Source organism: Oryctolagus cuniculus, chromosome 5 (genome assembly GCF_051225735.1).
Source record: "Oryctolagus cuniculus isolate XC-2025 breed Fujian yellow rabbit chromosome 5, ASM5122573v1, whole genome shotgun sequence".
Classification (NCBI taxonomy): Eukaryota; Metazoa; Chordata; class Mammalia; order Lagomorpha; family Leporidae; genus Oryctolagus; species Oryctolagus cuniculus.
Genome location: NC_142871.1, coordinates 31,454,339 through 31,470,681, shown reverse-complemented (window position 1 = coordinate 31,470,681; position 16,343 = coordinate 31,454,339). Strand labels below are relative to the sequence as shown.

The following is a 16,343-nucleotide window of genomic DNA, read 5'->3' as shown; positions in this document are numbered from 1 at the left end:
TTTTCCTTTGGTTCACCCCCCAAGTGGCTGCTATGGCCGGCGCATTGTGGCCGGTGCGCCGCGCTGATCAGAAGCCAGGAGCCAGGTGCTTCCTGGGTGCAGGGCCCAAGCACTTGGGCCATCCTCCACTGCCTTCCTGGGCCAAAGCAGAGAGCTGCACTGGAAGAGGAGCAACCAGGACAGAACCGGCACCCCAACCAGGACTAGAACCTGGGGTGCCGGCGCCATCGTCGGAGGATTAGCCAAGCGAGCCGCGGCGCCGGCCACCATTGAATCTTAAAAACATTCTAGGTGAAAGAAGCCAGGTTCAAAAACCCACATGACATAATTTACATGAAATCCATAAAGGCAAATCTATAAAGAAAGACAGTAGCAGCTCCCCTCAGTGCTGTCACTCATAATGGAAAAAGTGGAAGAATATGGCACTCATCAGCTTTTTTCTTGTACCCACTAAGCTTTCAAAGGACCAACTCAAGGCAGAAGAAAAGGCGAGATCCCAGAGACCATGGAAGAATTCATTGGTCTCCTTCTCAAAAGAACCTCTCTCATATGGAGTCTAGACACCCTGGTTATTAGAGGTATGGGAGATGGAAGTGCTTTTCCAAGGATCCATGTGGTTCAGTAACCCTTAGATATGGGATGTAAGAAAAAATTTTCAAATACACTGGCCATACAGGTAGATCCTGAAGGAACAACTAATTAGTAATTGCTCAGGAAGGATGAAGGCAAAGATATTTATAGCAAATGCTCTGGCCTGGTTCCAAAGGAGGTTATGAATGCAGATGATCCAGACTAGAAAAGAGTTGATTAAAAAAAACTATTAAAGAAATAACAGAAAACACAATAGTAGCCTTAGAAAAATCCATATTCTGGAAGGTTGGCACAGCCATGCCAATTGGAGCAGTTGCTAAACTGGCTCTTATTCAACTCATAAAGTTATAGGTTTCACACCTTCTCAGCAAGCTCAACTCTGGAGCTAAACACAGGGTTATATGGATGACAGAAACGTAGAAATATCCAATGGAGCGTCCAAGGTTGATGATTAATAAGAAAATCCTCTGGGACCACCTTCTGGACCTCTAAAGCATTCTTCTAGCCTAAGGATGACTGTATAGGAACAACAAGTGTGGAAGATTCCTCCTGTATTTCCAACTGGAAAGACACAGAGGATTTTATAATTCTGTTATACAAACATCCTGCTGCTTATGAAAGAGGACTATAAAGAGTAAAAATAAATGAAAATTTTGCTAAACTATCTGAAGCCCTCTACACTGCTGATTGGAAGACATGTGTCCAAACAGGGAGAAAGATGGCTCAGAAAAGGAGGGACATGAAGGCAAGCTTAGAGAGATGGTCAAGAAAGCTGGGAGAAGAGAGGTGGGCTCAAAACTCTGGAAAAAAGAGGACAGCAAGCACGCAAGAGAGATGAAATCTGGCATGATGGGTGAAAGGAGAGGCGGCATTACTGGAATCTTTCCAGGCAGCTCCTCCTAAGAGGACAAAATCACAGAGAAATGAGATAATGCCATCAGTGAAGTCATTGCTCTTGGCATGCCAAATCTCCAATGAAATTCAGCATGGCCAAAGGCTCTCCAACCAACCCAGAGGAATGAACAGTGCATTTACAGGTGGAGAAAATGAAATTGACGTTTATGATTAAGCCTGAAGAGGTGGTAAAGACCAGACTATTCATAGGAAGATGTCTATGGTTTGGACAAGCTTTGGGAAGAAGTCAAACAGGACAGTGGCTCTAAAAACCTTTAGATAACAGCTGCCTAAAGGAGTATGAGTGTGAAAGCAAGACAAGGAGGGAGGAATAGATATACCTCTTTTTCGAATGAATGAACTTGTATCCATAATAGTCAGAATGAAATAAAAGCTGGGTGTCAGAGCTCAGCATTACTTTTTACTATGAGAGAGAGCAGGATTGAAAATGCTATTTTGAATGATTAGGTTTTCTAAACAGTGCGTTGTGTATGTATGTCCCCCACCTTAAAGCACTTACAGAGCATACTGCCCTAGACACAAAAACAGCACTACTCCTTTTTGTGCGATGTTACTAGTTTTGGGCTAATATTTTGTATAAGAACAACTGCTGATAAATAATGTTGTCTGGACCACAATGAGTAGAAGGATGTTCACAAAAATGAATTTTGGCCCTGCTCTGCTCATTTTATTTTGGAATGGGGAGAGTAAGGTCTTCCTTAGTGCAACTATTTGTTTCAAATAAAAACATTTAACAAAGAAACAAACAAACAAAAAGAAAGTAGACCAGTGGTTGGCCAATTCCTGGGGGGAGTGGAGGGCACTGTGGCATGGTGGATAAAGCTCCCTTGGGACACCTGCCTCCCAAATCAGAGGGTCTGGTTTGTGTCCTAGCAACTCCGTGCTGCTGATCCTGCTTCCCTCATGCTCATGTGCCTGGAAGTCAGTGAATCATGGCCCAAGTACTTGGGTCCCTTCTACTTACATGGGAGACCCATATGGAGTTCCTGGATCCTGGCTTCGGCCTGGGCCAGCCCTGGATATTGTGGGCATATGAGTAATGAATCAGTAGATGGAAGATCTCTCTCTTTCTCATTCTCTTTCTCTCTGGGTATGTGTGTCTCCCTCACTCTGTATCATTCTGCCTTTAAAATAAATATTAAAAAAAGAACTAGAGTGGGAGGAGAATGGTAATTGCTGATTCCTTGGGGAATGATGAAACAGTCTGGAATTAGATAGTGGTCACTGCTGTACAACCTCGTGAATATTCAAATGTATGGAAGTTCAAAATTTCTCTTTGAAGATTCCACAATTGAGTCTGCTGAAATAAAGCAGCAGTAGACTAATGGGAGCAAAAGCATACAAATGTATTAATACACACATGTACACAGGAGCCATGCAAAATATGAAACTCGAAACAGGGCCAGATGGTTGAGCTTAAATACCCTCTTCAGGAGGGAACAGGAGATGGGGAAGGTAGGCGGGGTTGTAGTGGGAGAAGACATTTTTAGAGATGAGTGAGCCTGAAGAGCAGACAATGTCTGGGAAAAACTCCTCTGGGCTTTAGGTGTGGGGTTTGGTTTTCAATCTCTTCCTTTGTGAAATGAGTCTCCTCTTCCCTGGCTAACGGAATTTCAGGACGGGGATTGGAGGCGATGTGTTGTCCATTGGCAGATCTGGTCCTTAAGTACATAAAGGTCGTTCAGAGAAAGCCTTCCCTGCATTTGCTGCTTCCCACACGCTTGCTGTTTGAGGTCCAAAGTGGCGTATTTTGGGATATCGCTTTCTGGACACTAAAACCAAAGGATGTTTCACTTTAAAAGAGAGAGTAGAGGGAAGAGCAGAGACACAAGGGAGAATCTCAGGTGGATGTGGCCAACGAAGTGCTTTTGAAAGAGAAAAGGTCTCTGTTGCTCAACTTAAAACTGTGTTTCCATGATGTCAACACTTTTTCATTTCACCAGGGAGAATGAAGTAAACAAGCATTCAATTTTTAGCTAATAAGGGCTGATTAGAGAAAAACACAAGGGAAATGGATATGAAATAAAAGGTGAGGGAGAAGCTCCCTTAGAATATATTGAGATGATTCAATAGTCGTTTTTGGACAGGTGAAGAATAGAACTGAAGAGAATGAACTATCAGAGCAGATTAGTGTTAGAGGCAGGCATCCTCTAGAAAACCTATTTAAAGAGATATACTTTTTTTTTTTTTTGACAGGCAGAGTGGACAGTGAGAGATACAGAGAGAAAGGTCTTCCTTTTGCCGTTGGTTCACCCTCCAATGGCCGCCACGGCTGGTGCGCTGCGGCCGGTGCACCTCGCTGATCCGATGGCAGGAGCCAGGTACTTATCCTGGTCTCCCATGGGGTGCAGGGCCCAAGCACTTGGGCCATCCTCCACTGCACTCCCGGGCCACAGCAGAGAGCTGGCCTGGAAGAGGGGCAACCGGGACAGAATCCGGTGCCCCAACCGGGACTAGAACCCAGTGTGCCGGCGCCGCAAGACGGAGGATTAGCCTAGTGAGCCGCGGCACCGGCTAAAGAGATATACCTTAAAAATATTTACAGGGGTAGGTGTTTGGTGTTGAGGTTATGTTCTCACTTGGTGTACTGTATCCCATATTGGAGTGCCTGGTTTGCTATCTGGCTACTCCACTTCCAATCCAGCTTCCTGCTCATGTGCATCCCAGGAGGCAACAGATAATAATTTAAGTACTTTGGGTCTGTTCTCCTGATGTGGGAGACTTGGATGGACTTCTGGGTTCCTGGGTTCAGTTTGAACCACCCCTAACTGATGTGGACATTTGCGGAGTCAATCAACTAATGGTAGATATATTTGTCTGTTCTCTGCCTTCAGATAAAATAATATTAAAGAAGTGAAAATTCATTTAAAAATTAATAGGTAGCTCCTTTAAAATATATTTATATAAAATTCAAATTTTAATAATCTTAATATATACATATCTATGTATATTTGAAGCATGTTTATTTGAGATGGGGAGAGAGAGAGAGAGAGAGAGAAAGTGCTCCCATCTGCTAGTCCCCAAAAGCCTGGGAGCCTGAAACTCAATCCAGGTCTCTCACAAGAGTGACAGGGACCCAACCATTGAGCCATCACCTGCTGCCTCCAATTGTGTGTATTAGTGGGGACCTAGAGTAGGAAGCAGAGTTGGGACTGAAAACCAAGCACTCTAATAAGGCACACAGCTGATCCAAGTAGTTTCTTAACCACTGTGCCAAATGCTTGCCCCTGGTACATTTTTATATATCTCTCATGAGTCTTTGATTTTGCCTATTGTGTTTTGCTATCTACATCCCATATAATCCTTGAAGTGGACAAGAGGTTACTAAAGTTATTGTTCCTTCTGGGGTTGGGGGGAGGGAGAGGTTAAAAAAAAGGAAGGAGTTAATATTACACAAAGGATTAGAAAAAGATTTCTGCATGTCCAAATGTAGATATGAGAAAGGAACTGAAAATAACTGCTGCATCTGCCTCCCCGTGAAGGCTGCTCATTCTGGGAGGGTAGTGACAGTGCCCAGGGCCTGGGTACAGTGACTGAAGAGCACAAGACTACACCGCTGTCACCACTGACAAATGAAAATGTCTACTTCAATGGTGAAAAGAAAAAGTATTTCTATTCATTCAGAAAATACGGAGGACCTCCTGTGTGCCTGGCACTGCTTGGCAGTCAACCAAGGAGACAAAAGTCCTATACTCAAGGAGTTTTCATGGTGGCAGGCTCCCTTCTCCTGCTCACTGATTACCAGAAACTCTGGAGAAGGAAGCAGAGTGAGGGGCAATGGGACCCTGTTGTTGCTGCTCAATGGAGGGACAGCTGTGGCACCTGGAGCAATGGGAGGGAGCCTCCAGGGTGGGGTTCCAGGCTAGGCAGGAGTTGATGTTGAGCTGGCTGGTTACCTGGGAGGGATGAGCTATCTAAGCAAAGAAAGTGCCATGGAAGCCAGTAGCTGGGACCAATCCCCTGCTGTTACCTTTTCTACAAATTCCCAATGAAACATAACTAAAGTAAGAGGGGCGGGTCCCACTCTCCCAGAAGCCTTTACAGGGTTGAGTTTCAGGGTTGTTTTAGTGGACTGTACCTGAGTGTACACCTGAGGACTTGGATTTGAGTGTGAATTCTATTGCCAACAAATCTCCTAGTGTGTGAAAAGAGAAGTTCAGCTTACATAATCTCTAAGGGCTCTCTGTCTACTTTATGCATAGTTCTATAGTTCACTAGAAGGAAAAATGAAAGAGGTCTTTGCTTTGTGTGTAATTATTTGCTAGACCAAAACTCAAATCCTTATGCAGTGTTCACTAACACAATCACCTAATAAGGCAAGGCAAATTCTACTTACAACAGAATGCCTGATGCTCCTGCATAGCTGAAGTGCCTCAGCTAACATTTCATTGGTGTGTAAAATCATGGTGTGAAAAATTGCATTAGTTTTTGAGTCTAAAACTAAATCTACCAAATGCCAATGTCCTTAAATTTAACAACTACGTCTTCTTTGAGTATTGAAACTCTTAAAGTATCTCTTTAATCAAAGCTTTTTTTACTCTAATTTAATTTTATTATAATTTTTTTACCTAGAAACCTTTTATCTAAGGTATAGAAACTTCATGCATTTCATATAAACAAATTTAGGAACATAGTGATTCTTTCCCTCCTGCCTACACTCTTACACCTACTCCCACCCTCCCTCCTACCCTTCCTTCTCCCTCTCTTATTCCAATTCTTATTTTTTACAAATTACTATTTTCAATTAACTTTATACACATAAGATTAACCCTATACTAAGTAAAGAGTTCAACAAATGTTTATAAAAAAAGACCCTGTCCTCAACAGTTGAGACAAGGGCTGTTCAAAATTATCGCATCTCAAAGTATCAATTTCACTTCTATAATTACCTTTTAGGTATGAAGCTCCCAGTACTCTCAGTCATCATGAGTTTATTTCATTTCTCTTCTCCACCTATTTGCTTTGCCCCTTAACTGAATTACTTGATGTACTCTGACTTGGATTGTTGGGTGTGTGTGCTTGTGTGGGTCATGTGTGCATGTGCATTTGTGTATAGAAAATTGCTTTAGCACATATGTATCTCCCACAAACAGATTGTGAATTCTTGTAGGGTAGGACTGGAATCTTACTCATCTTTATGTTCAAGCAATTAGCATGGCAACTAGCATAATGTTAATGTGAAACACAGTTTCTTGGATTGTATGTCTCTGACAACCATTCTGGCTCCTGAAACCCCTTGACTTCCTCAACTCCTGGGAAAGTTGGCTGTTAGAGAGTAAAACCCATGTACTACATAATGAAGATGAGACAAACCATGCAGATAGTCTAAGTCTTGGAAAGAAGATATTACAGATAGAATTGACATTGGAAAAACATCAAATAGCATAAAAATGTGGTGGAATTGATTGATTGCTCCCAATAAATAAACAGAATTAATTTACCTTCCCAGTTAGCAATATACATATTAATCCTGGCCTGTGGAAAGGTTGAGACTGGCTGGCTCCCTGGGACATAGGATAGGGCCACTTGATCAGGGAGGCACAGGCAGGTTCTTCCTGCAGGTAGTCAGTACTACCTGAAACTACCAGGTTTTCTTAAGGGATCACATTTGGGAGAGTTGCACTTTCATTGACATGGGAGAGAGGAAACACACTTCTTTTGTTCCTGTTTTTTAAAATATATATTTGGGGAGTATGAGAGGGGAAGGTAAAGTTAGGAAATTCATCTCATCATGAATTAATTGTTTAGTAAATACCTCCCCCCATCTTTTCCATCAGAGGCTCCAGGCAGCTAAGCCAGAATGTTCTCCTGGTGCTGGGTCCACTGTTTATCTTTCTAGTACCAGGGCATTCCTTAAGAAATGGTTCTTTGGATAAATTGTAGGTCTGAACACTGTAATAGAAAACCATTTTGGCACTGATGGACTGATGTGGGTTTTCAAGTTCATCTTCACAGGTTGCGTTTTCTGTCGAATCCAGCTTTGTGACCCTGGGCTTTCTCGTTTGAAAAATGAACGTAATCACTGTGACTATTTATGGATTTTGGGGAAGGGATGAGGATTAAATGGATGCAGCTGTGTTATGTGTTTATCCTGCGGTCTTCAGACTTGTAAATGTTGTAAATAGGAGACCATGCTAGTTCCACCGAGAATTTGGGGAAAAGGAAGAAACAAGTTACGTCTGGCATTTTCTACGGCCAAAGCCCAGAAAAGCACACTAGCGAAGAGTCTGATTTCTAAGGTGTGTTCAGGGTGTATCATTTACCATTTCCCACGGGATCGATTTATTTATTTTGCAGTCTTTAAAGCTTCAGAAGTATAGTGATGGAATTAATTAGACCCTAAGTTCTTGATGAAATCAGACCTTGTTGTGAAGAGCTGTAAGAAATGAATCTATTCAGAGGCCTTATCAGCTCCTAATCTCTGTGTAACTAACCATGCTTATTGAAAACAAGTTTGGTTTGAAGGCTCAATTAGTAAGAGAGAGCTTTGGTTTTTGTTTGTTTGTTTCTTTTCTTTTTTTTTTTTTATGGTTTTCTTTGCTTTCTGAGAGACACAAATGAAGAGGTTTTCTTTTATGAAAGTATTTCCTTTCTCATGGAAAGTCAATGCCGGTAACTCTTGTCTAATAACTCTGCGGCTCTCTAGGGAAGGAATCCTGAAGCTTTTGCTGAGATGCAGGGCCTGCTGGGCAGGGAAAGCAGAGCAAACTGAGTCTGTGGCTCAGTCTCCTTTGTCCTTGGCTAGCCCCTGGCCTTGGGAAAGGCCTACAGCCCCGTGCAAAAGTATGTGCCTGGTGGGAAGCCCGCTGTCCCCTTTGTCGTTGAACCACAGGAGGCCTGATAGGGAAGCCGGAGTGTGTCATCCCTGACTACCTCAGCTTCCAAGCAGGAACACGATGGGTAACTTTTCAGACAATATCAAACACGAACATCCCAGGTTTAGCCTATTCTTCTTCTAGATACAAGTAATAACTTGTTGTACATGCCTTCCTACATAACCACTGTTCAAACAGCCAAGAGGAAACACAGATCTTTGACAGGTTTGAAGGCTAGGTTTCTGCAGGGAACAAATGAGCTTCTAAATTCTTTTCTGTCCTTTTTCCATCCCTCTAACTCTTATCATCCAACTTATGGTTCTTTTGTTTTTTAAACCTTATTTTTTAAAAAAAGATTTAATTTATTTTTTATTTGAGAGGTAGAATTACAGACAGTGAGAGGGAGAGACAGAGAGAAAGGTTTTCCTTCCATTGGTTCACTCCCCAAATGGCTGCAAAGGCTGGAGCTGTGCCAATCTGAAGCCAGGAGCCAAGAACCTCCTCCCGGTCTCCCATGTGGATGCAGGGGCCCAAGGACTTAGGCCATCTTCTACTGCTTTCCCAGGCCATAGCAGAGAGCTAGGTGGGAAGAGGAGCAGCCGGAACTAGAACCAGCACCCATATGGGATGCTGGTGCCATAGGTGGAGGATTAACCTATGGCAATGGACATAATTGCACAGCAGGCTATCATTTTATTTACATCAAATAAAATTGAAAGATATAGAGACATAAACTAAAGGTCTAATAAACTTCCATGTCTCAATTCCTTTTGAATTCAATTTTTGATCTGCCTCCATTCAAAGTTTGGATGATCAGATAATAAAGTGATCATTAATATATGAGGGGACTTCAAAAAATTGTGGAAAAACAGAATTAAAAAATAAGTTTATGATCTTCTGTATATATAGAAAATTGAAAATGAATCTTGATATGAATGGAAGGGGAAAGAAAGCGGGAAAGGGGAGGGTTGCAGGTGGGAGGGAAGTCATGGGCAGGGGGGAAGCCAATGTAGTCCATAAGCTGTACTTTGGAAATCTATATTCATTAAATAAAAGTTAAAAAAAAAGTTTATTTTGATGCAAAATATTTTGAAGTCTGTACATGGTTTTTCATAATACATATTTTCCATGAAAGATTTTGCAGATCCTTCTTGTAAATTTTTCATTTTGTTTTTCATGGTATAAGGTGGAAGGATAGGTTAAATTGAGCTTGGGATTTGAAATCCATTGAAAGCAGATTTTATTTTAATTGCAATTAAATATTTTTGTGATTTTTTAAAAAAAATTTGACTGGCAGAGAGAAAGAGAGGAAGAGGAAACTCCCACCTGTGGTTCTCCTAAATACCTGCAGTGATTGGCTTACATCAGCCATTCTGAAGCCAAGTGCAGGGAACTCAATTCAGGTTTTCTATGTGAGTGGCAGGAATCCAGCTACTTGAACCATCCCCATTGCCTCCCAGGGTCTGCACTGGCAGGAAGCAGGAATAAAGAGCTGTTCCTGAGGATCAAACCCAGACACTCCAATATGGAATGTAGGCGTCATAACTGGTGTCTTAACCAACTAAGCCAAATGCTCATCCTCACAGGACTTTTAAACTAAGGAGAATATTTAGCACCATGAGATTTGGTTTGAGTTGTCACACTAAACCTTGGGGAAATACTAGTCTTAGGAGAGAGATTTGAATGAAATAAATACTAGTTAGTTTGGAGGTACATCATAGTATTTTGTTATAATGGAGATAAGGTGCTTGTGTCTGAGTTATGAATGAAACTTACTAACTGTGTGATCTTAAGTCAGTTGCTTAACCTTTCTGCCTCAGTTTCCTCATATGTAAGATGGGGATAATAATACTACCTACCTTGTATGGTCCTTGTGAGAATGAAATGGACACACACACACGTGCATACATACCCCACTGTGCTCAGAATGATGCCTAGTAGACATATGCTCCATAAATGCTCAGTATTATCATGATGTGTGTTTTCATTAGGTAAACCAAGATCAGTATTTCATTTGATTATATTAAGAACTGAAATAACCATGATTAATTTTTTTTTAATTTATAGGCAGAAATAACTCTTCCACCTGCTGGTTCACTCCCCAAATACTCAGAACAACTGGGACAGGGCCTCAGCCAGGAACCTGAAACTCAAGCTGACTCTCCCACGTGGGTGGCAGGGACCCAAATACTTGAGCCATCACCTGCTGCCTCCTAGGGTGTACATGAGCAGGAAGCTGGAATTGGAAGCAGTGTTGGCACACAAACCAACACACTCTGGTATGGAATGTGAGCATTCCAAGTGGCTTCTTAATGACTGCATTTAATGCTTGCCCTTAAATAACCAGTGTTTGACCTTTTTTCCCTCTCACTGAAATACTATTGACTCACTTGCAAATAATTAGCAGTATGAAATCTTCTGATATAGTCATATTCCATGTGGAATAGGTTGGGTTAAATAGAGCAATAGCTAATTTTCCTATACTCAATTGAGGGTTTTTAACCCTTTTGTTGCATATCTACTATGCACAAAGTTACACAGTAGCTATATTTCAACTCAGAAAAATTACTCCCTACTAACTCTGAGCCTAATACTAAGTTGATCTTCTGTATATAAAGATAATTGAAAATGAATCTTGGTGAAGAATGGGATGGGAGAGGGAGTGGGAGATGGGATGGTTGAGGGTGGGAGGGAGGTTATGGGGGGAAAAACTGCTATAATCTAAAAGTTGTACTTAGGAAATTTATATTTATTAAATAAAAGTTAAAAAAACTCTCTGTTAGCCATGTGGGGCATAGTTGGGTTGGAACTCAAGGTAATTATTTCACAATTCATGGTTATACCTCTCCCTCTGTATTTCAGACCGCCTATTACTTAATCCTTAGTAAATCAAGAGTCAGCATGTTCTTATTTATTTTTAGGATTTGAGGAACACTACTATCAGAAAACTTCCTACATTTTGTTTGCGTTTGGTTTTCAACTTGAAGCTTCACTTCCACTTTGGGTCTAAGGTGGCACAGTATTTTCTAACACTGGTTGCCTTTCCTTCTGTGTTACACAGAGGCTGAACTTGCAGAACCCTCTGCTCAAGAAATACTGCTAACTGGTTGGTAGCTTAGTGTTCCAGTTAGCGTTGAGATCAGCTTTGAAAGTGCCTGCTTCATTCACTCTCCACCATAGACCAGACGTGACAGTGCCAATGAATGACTCATTATCGGGGGAATACTTAAGATGCGCCAGACATTTTATAAGCAAATATTGAATGATATTAACTCATACTTCAAGAACCTGGTTATTTAGGGTCACACAGTTGCAAAAGCAATTCAGTTGTCAACTCCAAGAAGTCTGAATATTGCATATCATGTTTTATGCTGAACTAGGTCTAAAGTCAAATGTAGGTATTGCTTATTCTAAACGTTTTCTCAGGGCAAAGTATAGTAGTAACTCAAGCCAAACTATAAAGTTTAAATGCAATAAGGATTAAGGCATTAGATATTTGGAATTTATAGTCACAGGAAAAAAAGTCACAAAAATTACATCTCTCAATCATTTTTACACATTTTAATTATGTTAAAAATAATTTTAATTGGGCTTTTTTCCTTTCAGGAGAAAGGACATATTTCTGGTTTAAGACTCTCCCTCTCTCTATTTCTCTCTCTCTCTCTCTCTCAGTATTGGCATCAATATATAAAAGGATGCTGTATGTAGGCTTCTTTGCCATAGATCCCAATGCCTCACTTATAACCCAGGCAGTGGCTTTTCCTATTATATCCTGCGGGCCAAGGAGGGGGTGTCTCTTTTCCTACTTCCAAACTGCAGAGGGTATTCAGAATCATCTAGTTTCCTGGCCTGATTTTACAGAAGGCAAAATGAAGACCCAGAGAGATAAAATAAACATCATCAAAGTAACTGGGGACGAGGAAAGACTGGGTGTAAAATCACACCACTAGAAATGATCTTCCTTCATAATTAATTTTGAAACTTCCATGTCTAATCTGGAACTAAATATATCCTGTAAAAGAAAATTCCTTGAATACCATGGATAATGCATTCTCATAACTAACAACCTTTTTAGTCAGAAGAGCTATTCTTGAATGTAATAACCTCTTTTCATGCAAATTAAGCTTATTTTCACTTGTTAGATGCTTAATAGAGATGGATGATAGTCACTTTACTAATTATAATTACACACATGTGGGAAAATATTTGTCAGTCTTAACTTATTTTCTTGGCACCCACCAAAGAATCCACTTAAAAATTTTGCTTCCTCTGTCTAGTTACTGCTTAAGAAATCTGGATGTCATAATTCACTCCTCTATATTTTTCATATTCTTCTCTAGTTACTAAGCTCTTTTTGGTTATTTCTTAAAGAGCCCTCAAATATCACTAATCAAAAAAAAAAAAAAAAAAGACAACTTGGGTGTCACTATTAATCTGTGCTCCAATCAATCCTCATTTGGATTGTCATGGCATTTTACCTGATTGATTAGTCAATAAGTATTGTGACAACAAATCACAGTTGTTTAACAAAACATTTACTTCTTGCTCACATTACAAGAGGCATGCAAGGCAATCCAGGGCGTGGCTGGGTTTGCCTGGGTTTGCCTGTGTTTGCCTTGGCTTGCCTGCTTTTGACCAAGCTCGGGCATATTTTCTCATTTTGGGACTGAGGCTGAAGGAGCAGCTTCTCTCTGGGGCTAAGGAGTCTCATGTCCACAGCAGTCGCTCAAGGTGGCCCCACTTGAAGCTTCTGCTTGAAGATGATCTGTGTTGGATCTACTGAGATGCTGTTGGCCAGAGTGAGTTCTGTGGCCTCCTCGAGTGGGCGGGGTTATGCAGAGCGGTGTTCCCATAGGTGAGCACAGTATGAGTGAAGGGACAAAGAAATGGTGAACTAATAGACAACCTACTGCATGTGGTCACCTGTCTAACGTTGTGCTCCTCTGCCATTTGGCTCCATGCTGCCTACCCCTCAGACACATCACAAGACACTCAGAATTCTTTAGAATGAATCCAATCTCAGCCATAGCTTCCAGGTTAGCGCTATTCCGGCTCTTTCATGTTTAATTCTGCCCTCATCTCTCTACCCCAGCCATCGGATGCCTATATTAGTTCCCAGAAGTCACCACGTTCTGTCCTTCAGGTCTCTGTTCACCTGGTTTCCTCACTCAGTGGCCCTCCCATCCAACCTTCTCCAAGAGCATCCTTCACCCCTGCCTCAAGTCTATGCCCTGCTGAATCCTAACTGACTGATCACACACTTATGTCTCTCACCACACTCAGAGCTCCCTGGGGCTGGGTACTGTGTCAACCTCCTTGTGCTCCAGTTTGTGACACAAGAATTAATTCAGCAGTTAATTTTTAAATTCATGAAGAAAATTTTTTTTCTGCATCAATTTAGTACAGGTAAACTTATAATATTTACTTGGAAAGCTTTTTAGCATGAGAAGATTGCATCTAGGGTTTTTGTATTTTATTCTTATGTTTAACTCTATCTATCTATCTATCTATCTATCTATCTATCTATGGTATAATTCTACTCAACCACTTATTAGTTTTGCCCTTTGGAAGAGTAAATAACAGCCTGGGACCAAAAGCTTAATGTATGCAATACAGAGCATGTACAGTAGAACTGGATACAAAGTAGGATCACATCCACAAGGCTCTCTAAAGCTAAGTAATAGGTGCTTAAAAATAGTTGGTTCCTTTTTCATTCTTATTTTCATTGTGAATTGACTTCTTATTTTTTATTTTCCCTTTACCATGTCCCAAAGAAAAGATGGTAGTTATTGCTTTTTCCCCTCTTTTTTGAGTAAATGAAACAGAAGTAGAAAATATTAGATTCAAGGAGTACAAATCAACTAAGGTCATCCAGTAGATGGTGGTCCCACCACCACAAAAACTATTCTTTTACTTTTCTTATCTTTGCACATTTTGCACTTCTTTCTTCTTTCTTTTTTTTTTGGCCTACTTGCATATCATTCTGTTCTCTTTCAGGAACACTACTACCAAAAGTGTGAAATAAAAGTGCATTGTTAATCTTTTCTTGAGAGGCAGAAAGTGCTATGGCTTTCTTTTCCAGGAAGAATTTTTCCTTATATTTTGTCGTGGAAATGAGATATGGTCTGAGGTGTCAGATAAACATTCCTTTTACTCATTTCTTCAATTGTTCACTTATCAGGAGTTTAATTAATAGGTGGAGTGAGAAAAGAATTGGTGAACTTTGTCAGATCAAGAATCTAGAGAAGGCAGGCACCGTGGCTCAATAAGCTAATCTTCTGCCTTGCAGCGCTGGCACACCGGGTTCTAGTCCCGGTCGGGGCGCAGGATTCTGTCCCGGTTGCCCCTTTTCCAGGCCAGCTCTCTGCTGTGGCCAGGGAATGCAGTGGAGGATGGCCCAGGTCCTTAGGCCCTGCACCCGCATGGGAGACCAAAAGAGGTACCTGGCTCCTGCCATCGGATCAGCGCTGTGTGCCCGCCGCAGGCGCCAGCCACAGCGGCCATTGGAGGGTGAACCAACAGCAAAGGAAGACCTTTCTCTCTGTCTCTCTCTCTCACTGTCCACTCTGCCTGTCAAAAAAAAAAAAAAAAAAAAAAAAAATCTAGAGAACTCAGCAGAATCTCCTAGAAGAGAAGAGGGAAGGGAGAGCTTCGTTGGCCCAGAGAGATCTGAGGAACAATGACCTGCACACACTTCTGAGTAGCTGACAGCCTCTTCTTCCTCAAGTATCACAGGTGCTTCAATAGAAGGTCTTGACTATAGTAAAATGATTTGTTTTATTGTCTGCCTTGATCCTGCTCTGTAGACTTAGACTGCCAATACCTAATTCGAGGTCTTTATCATAGCAGGCACACAATATGCATAAGAGGCAAAGTGTGTTTTTTTTGTTATGTTTTTTTTATTATTATTATTTTTTAACAGGCAGAGTGGACAGTGAGAGAGAGAGAGACAGGGAGAAAGGTCTTCCTTTACTGTTGGTTCACCCTCCAATGGCCGCTGTGGCTGGCGCCTGCGGCGGGCACACAGCGCTGATCCGATGGCAGGAGCCAGGTGCCTCTTTTGGTCTCCCATGCGGGTGCAGGGCCTAAGGACCTGGGCCATCCTCCACTGCATTCCCTGGCCACAGCAGAGAGCTGGCCTGGAAGAGGGGCAACCGGGACAGAATCCTGCGCCCCGACCGGGACTAAAACCCGGTGTGCCAGCGCCGCAAGGTGGAGGATTAGCTTATTGAGCCACGGTGGCAGCGTGTCTGTGTTTCAAACAGTCTCACTTAGGTGACTGGGGCTTCTGGACCCTTCTGCCGGCCTGCTAATGGTGGTACCTGGCCCATCCCGGTCTTAATCCCTTCCCACGCCTGTGCTGGAGATTCCACTTCTGTTTGCTGTGTTTCTCACGTCTTTGCTGACCTCCTCTCCTCACTTGCCCTTGCTGACTGCTTTCTGGTGGTTGCTCCTGCAGATCACTGGGGCATTTGCCATGTTAACCTGCTCTATTTATATGTCCTTTATTTCAGCTGTGGATTTTTAATCTGGACTTTCTACTGGAAAGATAGAAGATCTTCCTAGAAGATCAAGTCTGAGTCCTTTACTAAGGTTTTCCTTTGTCTCTTCACACCCTGTTGCTCCTGATGGGATTCCCAGATTGTTGCTCCTTGGCTTATGGAATATTTTAAGCTGAGAAAACTGGAAAGCAGGGGAGTCGCTCTCACCTCTTGCCCTCATCCCCCACTATTCTCTCCTCCTGAAGCAAGTCATAAACTTCGGAAGGATTGTCTGACCTTCCACCGAAATGGGTCCCAAGACCCTCATGCGAGAGGGACCCTCTGTTCCCATAGGAAAGGAGCATCTTTATCTCTGAAGACAGAGGGTCCCAGAGCAGAATCTGCACAATCAGGCTTTGCTAATTTCCCCACTTACAGTCATGAGATTTACCCTTTGCGCCTCGTATTTTTCCATGATCGTCTACACTTCATCAAACCTGCTAAAAAAGCACTCAGATTTACCTGTCCCTTCAGGTCTTCA

At 41.9% G+C, this 16,343-nt stretch overlaps 1 pseudogene; it reads left to right on the top strand.

Moving 5' to 3' along the window:
- Nucleotides 1-419: 419 nt before the first annotated feature.
- Nucleotides 420-1,820, top strand: LOC100342550 (SNW domain-containing protein 1 pseudogene; annotated as a pseudogene).
- The last annotated feature ends 14,523 nt before the right edge of the window (nt 1,821-16,343 follow it).